Source organism: Equus caballus, chromosome 20 (assembly GCF_041296265.1).
Source record: "Equus caballus isolate H_3958 breed thoroughbred chromosome 20, TB-T2T, whole genome shotgun sequence".
Lineage (NCBI taxonomy): Eukaryota > Metazoa > Chordata > Mammalia > Perissodactyla > Equidae > Equus > Equus caballus.
In genome coordinates this window covers 3,383,935-3,392,336 of record NC_091703.1, presented here as the reverse complement: position 1 = coordinate 3,392,336, position 8,402 = coordinate 3,383,935, and the positions used below count along the sequence as shown (strand labels likewise).

General features: G+C 48.2%; 1 long non-coding RNA gene across 3 annotated transcripts; it reads left to right on the top strand.

Moving 5' to 3' along the window:
• The first annotated feature begins 574 nt into the window (after positions 1 to 574).
• On the top strand, positions 575 to 7,038 carry LOC111769234 (uncharacterized). 3 transcript variants are annotated; one of them, XR_011429431.1, is made up of 4 exons: positions 575 to 1,088; positions 3,407 to 3,733; positions 4,868 to 4,952; positions 5,575 to 7,038. It is a non-coding gene; the product is annotated as an uncharacterized lncRNA (long non-coding RNA). The 3 variants fall into 3 exon arrangements; XR_011429430.1 differs by lacking the exon at positions 575 to 1,088 and having other exon boundaries at positions 3,326 to 3,733; XR_002802067.2 differs by lacking the exons at positions 575 to 1,088; positions 3,407 to 3,733 and having other exon boundaries at positions 4,112 to 4,952.
• The last annotated feature ends 1,364 nt before the right edge of the window (positions 7,039 to 8,402 follow it).

Sequence of the window (8,402 nt, the reverse complement as noted above, 5' to 3'; positions counted from 1 at the left end):
CTTGGGGCCATGGCAAGCTCGCACGGTATGTTTGGGCAAATGAGAAAAATATACTTTCCTCAAAACACTTTTGGGTAAAAATTGTAATTGATATACAAAATTCTTATGCCTGTGATATGAATGGCACCCCTTTATTTGTGTACTGTATTAAGGACTGAACAACCCACCCCCCACCCCCACGCATAACAGGGTCGGCTCTTGATGCCCTTGCTGCAAGGATGGCCTCCACCTGCCCAGTGTCCCTCTCCTGCCTCTCCACATCCAGTCAGTCTCCAGGTCCCAGTGACCCACCTCAACGCTGGTTGGAACCTGCTCATTCTCCATCTCCACTGTGGGCGCATTGATCGCGTTGCCTTGTCTCACCTAGATAGCTGCAGTAGCCTCTAGCTTTCCTCTGGTGGTGTTCCCCCATTCTGTTCTTCACAGAGCAACCAGGGTGATCTTTATAGGGGACATCAGTCTTTTGCTTTTTAGACTCCAGTTTCTCCCCATTATCCTCAGAATGACCACCAAGGGCCTTCATGATCTGGCTTTATTAACCTCTCTTCCTGGTCTCCTTTTCCACACACCACAGGTTCTGCAGTTCACAGATGAAGACGATTTCCTCTCCCCTGAGTGTGCTGTGCTCTCTCTTGGCTCCAGGCTGTTGAACATGTTGTTCCCTCCACCTGGAAAGCTTCCGTTTCACTCCCTGGCCCTTTACCTGAGCCTTATTCATGGTTTAAGTTTCAGTGGAAATAGCACAGCTCTCAGGAAGCCTTCTCCAAGTCCCTGGGGCCCAGGAATGATGCTCCTCATCTACGGCCACTTGGTCCCAAGACTTGCCTCTGGTCCAGCGCTCCCATGGGCATGGTCCTCGCCTACGCACAAGGAGACCTGGAGGGCAGGGGCTATGTTTTGCTTTTGTTTTGTCGTCAGTACTGGGTGCCTGGCACATAGAAAGGTGCTTACAAAGGTTTGGAATTGATCAAAATCGGTCGGAGAACTTCATTTTACCCTTGGATTTCCTATGCATATAATTCAACGGGAACCTCCCTATTTTATTGAAAGCATATGACAGACCAAAACGCCACAGATATGAAAGAAAGGTAAGTAATCCATTATTAAAAATAGCTTTTACCTGAGCCTGCTGCTGTGCAAATCCTAAAACAAGGTAGGTTTGTTCTCCTGAGACCGTGGGTTAAAAGGACTGCATCATTGATTGTGGCTTAAAAAGGTTCTCTCATCAAGCAGAGTATGTGTGTCTCTCTCTCCCAGAATTAATTCTCGATATGACTCCAGCTGATGGAAATGCAGCATCTTCAGGAGCCAGACCGCTTCGTTATACTCTTAGGGTTCTTGCTTAGCAACTGCTCATTCCCATTCCTAGATAATAACAGCTAACTCTAAGTCCTGCTTACTATGTGCCAGGCACTGTTCTAAGCACTGCGCATATAATAACGCACTAAACCTTTACAAGAACTTTGTGAGGTAATTACTATTATTAACATTATTATGCCCATTTTATGAGTAAGGAAACAAGCACAGAGAGGTTAAGTAACCTGCCTAACGTTACAACAGATAAAACATGGTAGAGCTGGGATTCAAACCGGGGCAGTCTGGCTTCAGAGTCTGTGCTCTTAATTACTATGCTACATTGCTTCTTAACCCTGAAATCAACACTTGAACTTTAAAAATCAGCTCTAGATGCAACAGCTGATACTGGGTTGAGGATCGCATTGTAGGGGTCACTGTGAACAAGAGACCCTTCCCCCAGGTGACAGCAAATGATGAGGCTAAGGCCAGTGGCTCAACACCTGAGCCCCAAGCCTTGGGGATCCCCTGCCAAGCGCAGTGGTGTGCTAGAGCAGGCTTCTACTGCTTAGGACACAACCACCAATTGTTAACCAGTCAGGAACGCTGCATCCAGTGTTAGACTGTCGATGGCTTGAAATCAGCCACACTAGGAGTATTTACACCACAGAAATTGGCAAACACTACAAATCAGAGACCATATCCCCAAACACTGTCCCTGCTGGAGGATGCTGATGGAGGATTTCAATCATCTTGACTGAAAGAGCCTAGTGTGAGGCTGGAGAATGTTTTTTACTTTCCCAGGGCCTGGCTGAGCTGGCCTGGATTAGATCTATAAGATGTTTTCAATTGCTGGTATCTGCGTGAAGGCTTTCTTTGAAGGCATGGAAAGCCACTCTGCCTAATGAAAGGTGGCCCAGAATGTCAAGGAATCAACATCCCCCGGCTCCCACCAACCCCAGAACCTCTCCACCCAGGGCAGGGAACACGGGTGTTCCTCTGGCCATTAGTGCGGGTCTTCTCAAGGTAGGCCTTTTCTGTGGTCCCCGGAGCTTCCACACAGCCTTCAGCTACAGTCACTCAGAGCAGTAGTTGATGTGGTAACTCAGCCTTTATGTGCTGTCCTCAGTTCACAGGCTCAACTTCCTGTCTTCCTCCTGGTATTTCTTGCACCTCCCAACTAAACTTGTAGTCCAGTTCTTTTCGGAGAGTGCTTTCGGGAACGCCCCAACTAAGAGGGGCTGAATGGGCAGTCCCCAGTGCTTGGTGTGCAAAGGTGGGGAGTCCTGGCCAAAGCGCTGGGCTGCCTCAGCCCTCTCCCAGTGCTAGTCCTGCTCCCTGGCCCTTGCTCTGTATTTTAGAGACTCTTCCATGGCTTTGCTGGCCCTGCTGCCCAGTTTTGTGGTCTGGGCCCTGCTGCCCTCCATGCTCCTGGAGGTGATGGTGCACTGCTGACTGCCCAGCCTGCGGCTCAGGGGCATGCCCATTTCTCCAGGGAAGACCCTGTAGCATCTAAAAGAGTTTCCCTGCATGCAAGGAGGGACATAAGCTCATTATCATCATTCTGACACTAGCTGCCAGGCGTTTCTCTCTAAGCCCAGAGTTGAGATCGTCTGAGTCTCCTTCCAGGAGCGCAACATGAACTTGGCAGAAGGAATCCACAGGTTTGTGTGGGTGTGACAGAACAGACATCACTAGCAGAACGTTTTGGGAAGCAGTCTGTCTAAACTGGACTTTTCCCGGGCCCGGCAGGGAGCAGAGAGCATGAGCCGATACGTTTGATTGTGGCGATCCCCTCTATCCTTTAGATTGCTTCCAACTCAGAGCTAAGGCCTGCGCTTGGCTGGAGGAGTGCTCAGCGCTAACAGCACGTTTTCATTCTCCAGAACAGCCAAGAGGGGAAGTGCGGGAGGAATTGAGGAGTCAGGGCTTCCGAGCCACTCTGACCCAAGAGCCCAGCTGGAGGGACAGGCAGGGGCGTGGCTCCCTCCCAAGCCACTGGAGCTCTACCCGCCCTGTCCTGTATCACTCCCATTTCTCCAGAGCCTGACTTCTAAATGTACATTGTGTATTTTGTTAAGTCCTGTGTTTGTTTTCTGACTTTGGTAAAAAGCTGTAGGTGGGAGCAAAATGATCTGTTGAAGAAATTTAAAAGCAAATTTATTCAAGCGCACAATATGGAGTTATTTCACATCCTGGGACAAAGGAAAAGTGAGCACCAAGAGGGAAACTGACTGTGGCCTGTGGGCAGCAGAAGTTAACACCATATTCACTGTAAGAATTGAACTCACTGCAGTTACCAGGAGTGTTTCATTCCTACCTAACACCTCTGCTAGTGAAATATAGCAGACACAAGTTTAAGCCTGGCACGGGGAGCTTTTCTGAAGACCGTCATGTGTGCTGTGTTTGTCTATGGACAGATGTGTGTTCTCCCTAGACCGTGAGTACCCCACGGCCTCAGGGCCGTCCACTTGGCCCTGAAGGTGCAATTAGCGAGAGCTCAAGGAAGTTGCTTGTGAGGGAAGAGTGACTGCCTGTCTCCTGCTCCCCTTTTCCTCCTTTTACCTCTTAGTAGAGCCCATGCCCCATTTTTATTGTATAACTTAACGGAATGAATCCAATGGTGCTGTTCAGACAGCAGAGCGAGCAGGGGAGGGTGTGGGGCCATCAGAGACTGGGGAGAGGATCTTACCCGGCGGAGTGTCCTAGTTCCCTTCAGGAATCATGCTGTGCAAGCAACCAGCCATTGGCCTCAGACGTGGGCTGGACCGTGAGTCTGTTGAGTCAACTGTGACTAAAAGATATGCTAGTTCTAATTTCCTGTGACTCATTAAGAAAGCCTTATTGGGCAAGCATTGTTTCTGAAGCCAAATCTGTTAGCTCAAGCAGTTTACTCTGCTCATGGGCACGGCTCAAAGAGGTGACTTGGGCCACCAAACATCTCTTTTCAGTCGCAAGTCATTCTGGGGCTACATATTAGAAAATCTGCTCGATTTATCTTTACTGCATCCAAACTGGCTGACATCCTTTACTGACTTCGGACCCTCGAGTGAGTTCCACAAGCATTTGGGAAGGAAGCAGCAGCTGGAGCTGCCCCAGACTGAGGGCGTTGGTCTCCGCTCTCACCTGGCTTGAATCTGGGCAGAGGCACTGCATGGGCTTGAGGTTTTGCTTCAGCTCAAATCCAGAAGGAGCCACCTCACTTTGTACTTAGCAATGATGAAGTCCTTTACTGCGTTCATAAATGTCCCCAGAGGCTATTACTCAAAAGAGTTCAGCTAATAAATATGAAAACCAATAATTATCTTGTTTCAGATTGCTGACTTGTGTAACTGCTCGAAGGGGTCAGAAGTGTGCAGCTTGCTCAACATTGCCCCAGCATCCTGACACTTGTGATTATGGAACTGGGGTGCAGATAGGGGTCAGGGAGCAGAGCGAATGAATTGTGTTTGTGCAATCTCTCTTGTTTTGGGGCCGGTGTTGGTGGGCGAGTGTGTTTGATAGGTTTGGGTTGTGTCACGCGGTCCTGGTAGTTTCATCTTTGGCTCCTCTCTTGGGCGCCCTTTCCTTGCAGGGGTGCTGGGCGTCGACCCAGGTCACAGAGTTGGCGACATCCCTGACGAGCTGCTTTGTGATCTAATCCGGCCTTCAGGAAGCAGGTGGGACTGCAGAAATGCTGTTTTCTCTTCCACTTGGGCTGTCAGCTCCTTAGCCCCTCGGTGCTTTCTCAGCCAGCCGGCCAGATGAAGAAAACAATGTGTCTGAATGTGGGAAGAACACCTGGGGGGGAAGTCCTGGCATCGTGTCCCCTTTCGGTGGTGCTCCTTGAGACAGTTCCCCTGGTGGGGTGGAGTGGGCTCCAGTGCCATGGGCTGCCTCACCCGGGGTGGGAAGGGGCAGTGAGTGCTGTGTGTGATTTAAGAGGTGCTAGGAAGGTCACCTTTCCTCCAGAAATACTCCCCTAACTTGTTCCAGCTACCCAAAAGTCCATAAATAAAGCTTTATTTCCCTTAAACTGTTATTGGGAAATATCCCTGGGCTGGAACATACAGTAAGTCTTAGCACTTATTCTCTATGAGTTTGTTAAGTTAGGGCTATTGAAGTATAATCTACATTCAGCAACACACATTTTTAAGGGGTACAAGACTGAGTTTGGACCAACGTATACAGTCATGAAACCACCTTGTCAATCAAGAGGTAGATGGTTTTCATTACCCCTCGAGTCCCCCATCCCAGCCTCTGACAACCTGATCTGATTTCTGTCCCTTTTGCCTTTTTCAGGGTAATATACATGGAATCAGACAGATGTAATCTTCTGGGACTGCCTCCCTTCACTCACCCCGATGTTTTGGAGGGTCCCTGTGTAGCTGAGCTTGGTGACTTGTGCTTCGGTCTCACTGAGTGACCATCCCTCTGCTGCTTGTTTGTCCCTCAGAGAAGGAGAGCTGCACTGACTGCCTGACCCCCCCATTCAGACTTCACCCAGCTTCCCCGTCTCCCATATCCTCCTACTGGGCCCTGTGTATGTCATAGAGTAAGGTCTCTAAGAGGATACTTGCTCACAAGGGAAAGGGGTGCAAGCATGAACGCCTTCTTGGCTGCCCTGCACCAGGCCTGGGCCAACCTCGCAGGCTGGTGAGGAGGTTACCAACACAGGGACGTGACTCATGTCGGCAAAGTAGGATTTGATTGGAAGGATTTTCCCGGAAAGGAGAAGAGCTGGGGCAGCTCCAGGGGTCCCACAGGAGGAGCGAATGGACTTCTTCATTGGGCACCAGGGACAAATCAACTCAGCTGGTGTTTGGCCCTGAGTCCCACTGCTCCAGAGTGGGAGTCTTGGGGAAGAGAAGGCCTGGCCTGCCTCAGGTGGGAGAGGGTAACCCGCAGAGTGGTACCCTGCAGAGAGAGGCGGCTCCACCAGAGCGGTTAGGTGCTGGGACCAGGGGAAGGGGCAGACGCTGGGGTGGCAGGTCAAAGTTTGACTCCTCCAGAAAAATACCAGCTCCCCCAAATGAGGGTGGGTCTATCTGCAGGGGTCATGTAACCCTGATCATTCATGCTTTTCCTGGGCCTGAGAGTGGATCTGGAATACACTGTATTAAATAATAATATTTATTACTATTTGGGTTGGTATTTTCAGGGCTTTTCTCTAGTTTCTAGATTTGCCCTCCTTTAGTGTTCCCACATTTATTTTATTTTTGTATTTAATGTTAGTATTTTCATGTTATATTTGTACACACACATGCATGATTGTTTCCATGCCTTGAGTCCCTTGGTGCTAGTTGCATTTTTAGGTTATATCAACTCTGCTACCCTGAGAATCACGCTTGGCATCTTCAGACTTTGTTTTTAAACCAACAAATGAAGGACTGATCTGCTCCTCTCATCCCAGGGTCAGAGCACTGGCCTGGGAGCCATCACTGGAGCCAGGAAAGCAGCCCTCGATGCCTTGCTTAGGATGAAACTTCTAGAAAACAGCCCAATCTCCCTCAGCCTTGGTTTCCTGTCTGTGAAATAAGCATGCTGGTGTTCTACACCTAATTCCAAAAGCTGAGATTTTGTGCAAAATTTCAGTTGTTGAAAACACACTGGGGGAAAATGTGATTGGATGTACATGCTGCGATCCTTTAGAATAACAAGTTGTGTGTGTCACTGTACCCTGATGGTCTCCAATATGTTTTGTTGTGTCTCCGAGTATTGTAATTATGTTAATAATGCTATAATAAAACTTATCCATGAAATACACACTTGATTCCCCAGTTGATTGAGTCTAGGGGAAAGAAAGCGCATCCACTTGCGTGGCATCTGTGACATTCTGTGCAGGTTTTCACATGTGAGAGGTGTTCTAGCTCCAGGCCTGTGCTACTGAAGCTGAGACGGATGGCACTTCCCTAAGGTGGCCCAGCTGGGAGAGACAGAGCCAGAATTTAGACTCAGGTCTTCTTGGAGCTTTCATTCCAAGTTCTTTCTCGAAAGGACCACTTCTGTGATTTTGAGCATTACCAGACATTTAACTGCAGTCAGTGCAGCCAACCAAAGGTTGGGAAACTTTTCCACCTTTTCCCTTAATGGTTAGAAATTGGTGATCAGAAACAACAAATACACGTTAAAGATGTTGAATATTTATATCATTTTGGGCTCCAAACAGATGTGATAAAAAGCTCCGTTATGGCAAGTCTTTTAAGTTAAACTTTTCCTGAAGAGAAGGTCCAGGGGTGGTAAGGGAAACGTGGTATTATGTTAATGCTTCTGTTTGGCTGTAGTTCACCAGAAACTTCCAGTTATCTTCCAGTCTGTGTATAAGGTGGCAAAGGACAGGAACATTTGCTTCTAATCCCCCATCCAGCCTACCAGTGCCTAGCAGATGCAGGGCCGAGATGCCGCACAACAGGCAGCGCTCCATCCCCGTGGAATCTTTGCCAGTTTGAAAGAGGACTTTGAATCCGGGGAGAGTTTCATTTTTGTGCTTTTGATGTTGATCTCCTTAGAAGATACTTATTTGAAGAAGATACCAGTTGACAACATTAAGAATTAACAAATTATGTTGTTAACGCATAGCAAAAGTTTAATGGTTTCATTAGAGAACTGTCAAGTTTGTTACTGGAGAGGAATACTGTGGGGATGGAAGCAGGAAATATTTACTGAAGGACTGTTTGGGGTCTAAGTTCTGGAACCCAGGCAAAGCACAGCTACTATAAACTAAAGAATTAAAAAAGTAAAACAGAGAAGCAATATCTTTGTACGTTTGATGCCAACAAAGTCCCTTAGCACCTAAGAAAGTTGTCAGTGATGTGAGTGCGCTGAGTTGGCATTTTTTTAAAAGATAAAAATGGAAGGCGAATTTTTGTAAGAAGTTCTATCTTCTTTCTAACGTGGGAAGGAGGCTGTTTCTGTTGTTTGGGAAAGTGGGAGAGGTACCATCTGGGGCGCACCTACTTGTCAGTGCTTGTCACCAGACTGAGTCACACTCAGTCCTCTGCAGACCCTTCTTTTTCAGCACAGAATTCTGCTTACTGTCCTGGGCAGGGGTATGTGTTCAGCGCTCTGTGGAAGTGAGAGGAAGCAGCGCCCAATTCCACTGTGGCAGCATGAGCACTGCCTGATGCAGT